Consider the following 11,360-nt stretch of genomic DNA (forward strand, 5'->3'; position numbering starts at 1 on the left):
TTTTGTTGCTGTTGTCTCTTCTCCTATTCTAATCCGTGTGGGCTTAGGTCCTAAAACACTTCTTATTTTTGATTGTTCAAGAGGGAGGAAAATTAAATGCACATGTTCAATCCACCACCGTAACCTGAAAGTTCAGAGAAGTCTACTCATTCTGCAAAGTTCAATTCTTCTGTGAAGCATTCTTCTGACCTATTTGCTTTCAGCAGAATTAATCCTGTCCTTCACAGCATTTGAAGATTTTTAGTGTGGTACACAAAATACTGGATCCTAATTCATTTGTTTATGTACGCCTCTTTTCCCAGAGAAAATATTAATCCTAAAATGTCAGGACCAAGTTTTATCAACAACACCTATTACAATTAACAGTAAGTAAGCACTCCATAAATTTTTGCTATATTCAAGAATGTATAATAATTAGGTTCCCAAAAGGGTAGTGATGAACCTTTTAAAAAAATGAACACTTATTTGGATATATTTTCTACTAACTAAAAGGTTTTTTAATTCTTCTTTTTTTTCTGTCTTTCCAACTTAAAACTGAAAACCTGTCAGCACCTCCGCAACATAGAAGCCTGTTTATAAATCAGATAGATGAATTTTTGAACTGATCGCCCTCTGGTGGCATTTCAAGAAACTAACTTCTTGTACAGCCCGTGGGTGGTCTTTAAAGAGAGAATATCTGGTATTATTGCTATCAAATTCTCAATGGAATATATCTTTCCATTTTTAAAATTTTCCTAATTGAATATGCATGACTTTTTGCAATCATAGAAAAGCTATAATTTTCAAAATCATTTGATGAGTTTCTGAGATATCGGACATTAATATAAGGACATTTGGAAGCTGAACAAAAGTACAAATACAAATTATACGTGGTTTAAAAATACAACCTATTTGAAATGTTTACTTTGTTTTTCTTATTTCTCAGTCTGACTCAGCTGAATTACAATAACCTTCAAATGAATCATTTATAATTCAAATGGTAAGTAAATATCTGAAGTTTTTATAACAGAAAATCCATTTTATTTTATATACCAAAAGCCCAAATTGAGTTTCTTCTGCTCATATTCAAAATAAATCTGAAATCTTTAATAGGTAGGTTTAATCATGTTTATTTAAACACTTTTTTTTTTTTTTTTTTTTTTTTTTTTTGCGGTACGCGGGCCTCTCACTGCTGTGGCCTCTCCCGTTGCGGAGCACAGGCTCCGGACACACAGGCTCAGCGGCCATGGCTCACGGGCCCAGCCACCCCGCGGCATGCGGGACCCTCCCGGACCGGGGCACGAACCCGCGTCCCCTGCATCGGCAGGCGGACTCCCAACCACTGTGCCACCAGGGAAGCCCCTAAACAAATACTTTAATATATTTGCACATATAAAAATGTGCAAAGTAAACTTTCTTGGATGATATATTCAAGGAGAGGGTCAAAATTTGTACACACCTCCCCCATCATTGAGTTGTCATGCTGGTCTGTGCTTGTCAGCAAGACTATGCAGGGGGACGCTGTGGGCAGAGCAGAGGACCCTGTTTGCTTGTGTTCAGGATGAGATAGGATGTGATTGGTACCAGTTCCCACAAATGTTTTGAGCAATTTCATAACACCATACAAGAAGAGAAACTACTAGAACAAGACATTATTTAACTCGCAAATCATATATATACATATATATATTCATATATGTGGCACACATATGTATTTATATCTAAACTGAATAAAATTATTTAAACTTTCAAATGTTTTACATAGCAAAGACATTCATACCAAGCAAATATAAGAGAAACAGGTATTATCAGATGAGACCCACAGAAGATAAAGGTGGGAGAGACTCCCCCTCCTTTCCCCATCTCTCTGAGAGCGGAAACAGTGCTGGCCACAGGAGTTTAACCAGTCTGAGCCCAGAGTCTTTCCAGTTCCTGCTCAGCAGAATGAGTCATTTCTGTGGCCCAGTGACTGCCTATGTTTTCCCTTCCTTCCTCCTCCTCCTCTTTCTCCTCCTCCCCCAAATAAGCATTCTTATTACATTTATCCTGCTCCTTCTATTTCATATTGGGTATGATCAGAGCAGACAACTTGTCATTTGGTTTAGAAGTGGCTGGACCAACAAGAGCATCATCTTAGCCTAATGAAGAGGACGGCGCATCCCTCAGAGATTGTAGACACTGAGCTGGATGCACTTGCTGAATAGAATCCGGGGGTGGTCTCCACTGGGGAAGGGATGAGTGTGCTTTCTGTGCAGGAAGAGAGTGTGCATGGATACGTGGGTTTCACCAGGATTGTGGCAGAAACTGTTAGCTGTCTGAATATTTGATCTCCCCTTTTTCAACCACAATAGACTTTCACTGTTCATAGTCAACTGACCACAGAACCAAAACAACATTTTTCTCAGCTTCCTCTGCAACTAGTGTGTGGTTATGTGACTAAGTTCCAACAGATGGGATATAAGCATGAATAATGGGTATGACTTCTGGGTGTGACCTTAAGAGGAAAGGCCCATTCTCCCTTTCAGTTTTTCCCTCTTTCCACTGGCTGGAAGGCACACAGAGTGCTGAGCTGTCTGGAACATGGGGATAAAGATGGCATACTAGGAATAGTGGAGCAACAAGACAGAAGGGCCCTGGGCCCTGGACATCTTTGAGTTACAGGGCCAAGGTTTAACTTCCCAGACAAACTTCTATGTGATTTAAGCCACTGCCATTTAAGGTCTTTTTCTCTCACAGTCGAATCTTTATTCTAAAAAAAAAAAAAAAACATGCCAAGGAAGGAAGCAGATCTCATAAAGAGCAGAATCTAACCAAATCTGGGGATTTGAGGGAAACATTCTAGAGAAGAAGTTTAATCTCTGATCTAAACAATGAGAGGAACTAGGCTGGAAACACTTTCAGATAAGAACAAGCATGGGGTGTCGAGGTACCCAAAGAAGTTAAGTGTGGAAGGAGATAGAAGGTATTTCCTGCTAAAACTGCAGAGGTCAGGGCTTCCCTGGTGGCGCAGTGGTTGAGAGTCCACCTGCCAATGCAGGGGACACAGGTTTGTGCCCCGGTCTGGGAAGATCCCACATGCTGCGGAGCGGCTGGGCCCGTGAGCCATGGCCACTGAGCCTGCACGTCCGGAGCCTGTGCTCCACAACGGGAGAGGCCACAACGGTGAGAGGCCCGTGTACTAAAAAAAAAAAAAAAAAAAAAACCCCGCAGAGGTCAGCACAACCCACATCACTCGAAGCTTTGTAGCCTTTTGATTAAGGAAGGTGAAGAAGTCAAAAGTGACTCCCCAAAGTGAATCCAACTATGTGGTTTTTAGAACCATTTACTGAGAAAAGAAATGACAGTAGGTTTTGGGGGTGAAGATGATGAGTTCACTTTTGGATGTGTGGACTTGCAGGTGTTTGTGAGTAGGCAGTTGGTCATGTGGATCTGGTGCTGAGATCCACCAAGATCTTGGATGGAAATATATGTTTAGGAGTCATTGGCAAGTGGATGGTAAACAAAGCTAGAGGAATGGATAAGAACACCTGGGAATGGATAGGAACACCTAAAAAAGTCTAAACTGAGAAGAGAATATGAGAGAAGAAGGTCTAAAATCCAGCCCTGAAAGTATTCCTGCATTCAATGATTGAGTAAGAGTGGTGACAGACCAGTGAGACTGAGAAAGAATGGCCGGAGAGAAAGGAAGGAAGCCAGGCAAGTCTGTTGTCATGGAGACCAAAGTAAGAAAGTGTTTCAGTAAATAAATTATGGCCAACAATGTTGGATGCTGGTCACACAGGATGAGCTCTGATAAGAGCCTACAGGGCTTAACCACATGGAGATAGTTGATGACCTCGATGGAGAAAGAAAGGCCCTGGGCAGTGCGGGTGGAATTCAGATTAGGGTCGGCTGTATCAGGAGTGGGTGGCATGGGAAAAAAGACACTACTTTCTACAGGTTTAGCTCTGAAGGGGAAGACAGAGCATGAGCAGCAGCTGCAGGGGTTCTGAGGTTGAAGGAGGTGTTTGTTTTGGTTTGGCTTTTTAAGTTGGAACATTTTGAGTTGAGCTCATTTAAATACAGAAGGAAAAGGTCCATTTGCAAGGAAAAGATTGAAGATACAGAAGAGACAGTGGAAAGCACAAAATTCTAGGCTCCTGAGGAGGTGGGGTTGCAGAATTCAGAGTATGTGGTGAGAGTCAGCAGAAAATGCAAGAGGGAAGGAGGGAGTGAGGGATGGAGCAGGGCCGGGGGCTAGAGTGAGGCGAATAAGGCAGTCAACTAGGGCACCAAATTTAGGGAGGCACCAAAAAAATAAACCCTCCGTAATTAAGATAAACACTATTTTAGTGCAATCTCTAAACAGATGAAAATTAATGCAAAGAATGTATGATGAATAAAATGTTACAATATTAAACAAGGACAGGATCAGATATGGGTGGGTGAAGATGGGCTGGTGAAAAGCTAAAATAGTTTTCTTCAGAAAGTTTCTATTTTCTTTGTGAAGCAGGAGGTGAGGTCGGTTGTCTGGTGAAAGTAAGTGGGGAAGTAGATGGGAGTTTGGAGGTGAGAGCAGAGGTTCACAGAAGTTGTGGAGAGGGAAGGCAAGGTGGGGAAAGAAGCATGATAGGGCTGCAAGGGAAGCTGGTGACTATTGATTTCTCATGATCCGCCTGTTCTGTGATCTCCAAGGCATCTCTCAGAACTCAGGGCAAGCACAGGTAAGGCAGATAGACTTATTATCATGGGGGTTTAGTCAAGGAAAGAAATTTGGGATATTGGTGAGAGATTTAGTTATGATAATGGAGTAGGACCTTCGCTGGTGAGGGAGGAAGTCAAAATCAGAGAAGCTATGGTTGCCGCTGCTGTGCAAAAGCTTTTAGTAACTTACTGAATAGGAGACAATATTTGCAAATGATATGACTGATAAGGGGTTAATATCCAACATACATAAACAGCTCATATAACTCAACATCATAAAAACAATCTGATGAAAAAATGGGCAGAAAACCTGAATAGACATTTCTCTAAAGAGGACATGCAAATGGCTAACAGGCATATGAAAAGATGCTCAACATCACTAATCGTCAGGGAAATGCACATCAAAACCACAATGAGATATCACAGGTGTGACCTGTCAGAATGGTTATCATCAAAAGGAACACAAATAAGAAATGTTGGTGAGGATGTGGAGAAAAGGGAACCCTCATGCTCTGTTGGTGGGAATGTAAGCTGGTGTAGCCACTGTGGAAAACAGTACGGAGGTTCCTCAAAAAACTAAAAATAGAACTACTATGTGATCCAGCAATTCCACTTCTGGGTATATATCTGAAAGAAACAAAAATGCTAATTCCAAAAGATACATGCACCCCCAATGTTCATAGCAGCATTATTTATAATTGCCAAGATATGGAAACAACCTAAGTATCCATCAATGTATGAATGAATAAAGAAAATGTGGTATATATATACAGTATACAGTGGAACACGACTCAGCCATAGAAAAGAATAAAATCTTGCCATTTGCAACAACATGGATGGACTTGGAGAGCATTATGCTAAGTGAAATAGGTCAGAGAGAGAAAGAAAAATATTGTATGACATCACTTACATGTGAAATCTAAAAAAACAACAAACTAGTGAATATAATTAAAAAAGAAACAGACTCACAGTGAGAACAAACTAGTGGTTACCAGTGGGGAGAGGGAAGTGGGAGGGGCAATATAGGGTTAGTAGTTTAAGAGGTACAAACTATTATGTATAAAATAAGCTACAAGGATATACTGTACAACACAGGGAATACAGCCAATATTTTATAACTATAAATGGAGTATAACCTTTAAAAATTGTGAATCACTATTGTACACCTGTAAGATAAAATATTGTACATTAACTATATTTCAATAAAAAAACTTTTTAAAGAGTCTTAAGAGTCACATCCACTAACATCAATGTACGAATGTGATTTTGATTCCAATTCCAAAAATAGATTTTAAAACTATAAGAACAATTGAAAAAAATAAAGGAGAAATAAGCTAAATCAAATGTGGAATTACAGCTCCATAAGGGAATGTAAATGCCATACATTATGGGCTGAGTTGTAGAGTCTCCAAGTTCGTATGTTGAAGTCCTAATCCCCAGTACTTCAAAATGTGACTGTATTTGGAGACAGGGTCTTTAAAGAGATAATTAAGTTCAATGAGGTATTAGGGTGGGCCCTAATCCAATATGATTGATGTTCTTATAAGAACAGGAGATTTGGACACTGATAGTTACAAAGGGAAGATATGTGAAAACACAGGGAGAAGATGGCTATGTACAAGCCAAGGAGGAAGGCCTCCAAAGAAACCAGCCTTGCAGACACCTCGATCTTGGTCTCCTAGCCTTCAGGTTTGTGAGAAAATAAATTTCTGTTGTTTAAGCCACCCAGTCTGGGGTACTACTTTGTTATGGAAGCCCTAGTAAACTAATATACCACATATCTTAATGTTGTAGAAATAATAATGTAGCTTCATAACTTATTAACCCCTCTCCCATGAACCCTGGAAAAATTCTAGAATTAAAAAAACCCACGAATTTGAGAAATGAATAATAAAAACAACAAAACAAGAAACTCCTTGGGAGTCTGAAGGCAGTTTTGAAATAGTGTGGGAGGTAGACGTGTTTTTTGGGGGGGCACGGGGCTCTGCCTGGGGTGGTGGGCGACCAGAAGCAGCCATGAGACGGCCTGGAGGAAAGCAGAAACCAGCAGCAACATTCCCAGCCTGTCCATGACTTATATCAGAGTAACAGCATTAGTGCACTTGGCTGGGGTGACGGGTTGATGAAAACAACAGGCTGACCAGCTCCCCTCTGACACTGACTTCTATGCCCCTCCCCCTCCAAATCCCAGGGTTGATGGATTATGAACTGGGGAGTGGGTCTCTCAAAGCTACTTCTTCCTTAAAGATCAACAGTGTAACCCTGAACAGAGTTGCCTTTGCTGAATGGAGTGAAAACAAATAAGAGTGATTAACACTAATGCTGTGGTGACAGGGGCTCACAGGCTTCCTTCTCAAATTCGTCTGGAGGATCACACATGCCTCCTCCCCAATCCACATCACCAGACACTCCCACGGGCACAGGAACTCACAGGCCAAAATAACCCAGCACCTGTGGGGGAGCAAAGAGATCACGAAATGCAGACAACAAATTGAATCACATATACCAACTGAATCAGAATTATTAGAACAGATGAACCAAGAATTTCAAAGATGCATAATGAATATACTTAAGGAGATAAACGAAGATACTAGCAACCTGAACCAAAAAATCATTAGAAATTGGAAATATGAGGTCCCCTCGTTAAACGCTCACGGGTTTCCAAAAATCCACAAACTACTGTAATTGTTTTCTTTGATACCCCTATCGCGCTTATTCAAGCTGCTGGCTGACAACTATACCCCAAATATGTGCACACCAATCACTATTTCCAGACTGTGGCCTCTTTCCCCTCTCTTTTGTGTATTAAATCCTGTTTTTGCCTTTGTTTTTTAACAATAGTGTAATGACTGCCTTCCTCATGTGACTAAATTGCTGAAGCAAATTAACTAAAGGCCCCTGAATTGTTCTTTGACTAAACAAAATAGAGGGAAAATGCAACAAATAGGAAAAAATGGTATGGAGGATACAGCTAAAGAGTAAGTTAGAGATTGTAAAATCAGATTGAGGAATTTCCCCAGGCGGCTGCAGGAAAAAATAAAGATATGGAAAACGTAAAAGGAAAAATAAGTAATATGGAGGGTAAGGAAGGTAGAATCATGCCAATATCTAGATTTTATGGGTTCAAAATAGAGAGGGGGGAAAATTGGAGAAGATACATTTAAAGAGATAATGAAGGTAAATTTTCCTAAATTAAAGAAAAATGAAGGGCCTCAGATTGAAAGAAATCAAAGAAGACCAAACAGACACAAAAGAAGATTCCCTACCTAGAAACATTACAGTGAAATTTAAGAACGTTGATGACAAAAATAAAATATGCAGAGTTCTCAGAGAAAGGCAACAGATATCTAAAAAGATCAAGAATCAGGCTGATATCAGACTTTCAAAGCAACATTAGATACAAGAAAAAATAAAGTAATATTTTTAAAGTACTAAAGGAAAAGACCTTGGAACCTGCAGAAAACATTGCCTTAAATAGAAAGGTTTTATATGCAATTCCCATGAGTTCAGCACTGGTATCATTACTATTAACAAACTACCAAAGGCTTCTGGGCAATGCAGTAAGAAAAGACAAAGATAGAGTGGTATAAAGTTAGGAAACGTAAAGCTAAAACATTTACAGAAATATGATCATCCATCAAAAACCAACAGAATAAAAAAACTATTAAAATTCATAAGGGAGCTTAGGCAATGATAAAAATCAATAGTATTTTTTTTTTTTTTTTTTTTTTTTGCGGTACGCGGGCCTCTCACTGTTGTGGCCTCTCCCGTTGCGGAGCACAGGCTCCGGACGCGCAGGCTCAGCGGCCATGGCGCACGGGCCCAGCCGCTCCACGGCATGTGGGATTCTCCCGGACCGGGGCACGAACCCGCGCCCCCTGCATCGGCAGGCGGACTCTCAACCACTGCGCCACCAGGGAAGCCCCAATAGTATTTTTTCTCACCACAAATAACCAACCTAAATTTTAAATACAGTATAAAATAATATGCTATTCATAATGATAACAAAAAGCATAATGTATCTAGGGATTAACTTAACCAAGAATGGACCAGACCTCTATGGAGAAAATTATAAAATTTTAAAAACATACAACATGATCTGAATAAACAGTTATATTTTTCAACAGGAAGGCAATATTAATATGTCAGTTATCTGCAAATTGTTCTACTGAATTCAATTTTAATGAGAATTTTTGTTGGATTTTCGAGGACCAGTAAATTTGTCCTCAAATGTACGTGAAAGGCTAAAAATCCATAAATAGCTAAGCCAGTATTGAAAAAGAAGACTTAAGAGGGGGAACTTATTTTACAAGATATTAAGACATACTGCAGAGACAAGCAATAAAAACAGCATGGGAAGGGTATAAGAACGGACACCACGGACCAATAGAACAGAGCAGGGCACTCAGATACAAACCTAAAGATACAGAATTAAATATACATTGGCACCAGGCAGCCATGGGTAAATGACTTAAAAACAAATGGCATTCTACTCTGCAAAGGTCATATATTTATTGTAGTTCAGCCTAGAACAATTTACAAAACCTGGTATTCAATACACAGATCTATCACTAACAGTGGATTAATCCAGGGACATTAATGCTAAATGAAAGGCAGGTATGTTTTTCACTGGGGTTAATAAGAGAATAACTGATTCTAGAGCCTCTCTTTTAGGCTTGGGCCATAACTGAAACTTTTAGGGAGGCTCTCCCCTTGAGCTGTCCAACTAGGGCACTTATTTTCTTAGGCAGAAGGCACTGGCATCATTGGGACTTCTCCTTCTGTGTACATGGAGAGTAACAGCAGTCACCATTTACGAAATGTGGGTCTCCTGCTTGCTGATACCATACAATCAAAGGAAAGTATGGGACATGGTGGTTTTTCTTGAACATTCCAGGCACGTTCTCAACTCAGGGCCTTTTCACTTGTTGCTTACACTGCCTAAAATTCTCTTCCCCCTGACAGCCTCACAGTTTGCTCCCTCACTTCCTTCAGGTCTTTGCTCAAATAGCACACCATCAGAGAGACCTCCCATAACCACTCTATTTACAATTGCAACCCCCCCGTTTCCCACAGGATCATCCACCCATTCCCCTTACCTGCTTAATTTCCTCCATACTGTAAATATTTTACTTCTTTCGTTTGTTGTCTTTATTCCACTTCTTGAACGTAAACTCATGCCATAGGGCAAAGAGTTTTTGTCGTTTTGTTCAGTGCTCATTCCTGGCACATTTGTTGAATGAATGAATGGTTATTGTGTCTTAGCCTTCCCATAGATACTGGCAACAGTACTAAGGTATAAGCCCATCGTTTGAAGGACAAATAAATGATCAATCAATCCTTGACAGTGAATCTTCTTTACTTAACAGTTAAGTATCAAATCAAGAAGTGCGAGCAGAACAATTTTCAGTTAGTGCTTATTAATGTTCACATGGTGTGAATCCTGATAGTGTTTACTGGGTCATTTTTCCTTCTTTGAGAGAGATGTGATTAGCAATTCTTATTAATTTCCCTGCAGTTGTATGTCAGGACTCAAAATCATTATCTGAAGAGAAAATGAATAAATCCTGGCAAAAAGAGATGATCAGAGTTGTGCCTTAGAAATCTTTGTATTGTATTGTATTTGTATTGTGTTGCTGAGCCCATAAACTTTCGTGTATAAACACAAAGATAAGTCTGTAATTATAAGAGAAAAAATACAGTCCACTTAGAAAGAAGCAGGTAATTTCAGAGGTAAAACATCTGTGGCAGATTTCCAACTGTGTCCCTTTTGCTGTTAGGGAGTTATATGTCCTCACCCATTGCCACATGACTTGAAGAGATCTTATACTCGTTAATTATTTTTATAATAATGCAGAATAACTAACCACTCCAGTGGCTTACAATAAGCATTTCTTTTTCTTCCTTCCAGGTCTGCAAGTCAGCTGGGATGGCTCTGCTTCAGGATGCGGCTTTCCTGGACTTGTTTGTCTGAAAAGGTCTCTGTTTCATCCTGCTGAGTATAGAATTCCAAGTTGACAGTTGTGTTTTGCACTTTTGCATTTTATTTTCTTTTGGCTTGCACAGTTTCTAATGGGAAGTCTATGAATACTCTTATTATTATTTCTCTATATATAATGTGCCTTTTTTCACTAGCTGCTTTTAAGATCTTCTCTTTAGCACTGTTTTTCAGCAGTGTGATTATGATGTGACCTGGTGTAGTTTTCTTTATATTTACCCTGTTTGGGTACTTCTTTGACCTTCTTGGATCAAATATCAGATATTACACTTGGAACATTTTTGTCCACTATTTCTTCAAATATTTTTTTTGCACCCCCATCCTCTTTCGGGGTCTGTAATTATATATACATTAGACCTCTTTATATTGTCCCACAGGTTACTGAAGCTCTGTTCTTTTTTGCTTTTTTTTTTAAGTCTATTTTCTGTGTGTCATTTTGGATTGTTTCTATCACTGTCTTCAGCTTTATTACTTTTTATTTTCCTGCAGCACTTAAAGTGCTATCCATCCCATGTAGAGATTTAAAATTTTCAGATATTATATTTTTCATCTCTAGGAATTCTATTTGTTTCTTTTTTAAAAAAACTCTTCAGTTTCTCTCCTGTCATATTTTGTGTTAAATCCTTGAGCATATTAAGCACATAAGTCCTTCTCTGTTAATGCCATTATTTTTGTCATTTCTGGATATGGTTCTATTGAC

This window comes from Mesoplodon densirostris, chromosome 20 (assembly GCF_025265405.1).
Source record: "Mesoplodon densirostris isolate mMesDen1 chromosome 20, mMesDen1 primary haplotype, whole genome shotgun sequence".
Classification (NCBI taxonomy): Eukaryota; Metazoa; Chordata; class Mammalia; order Artiodactyla; family Ziphiidae; genus Mesoplodon; species Mesoplodon densirostris.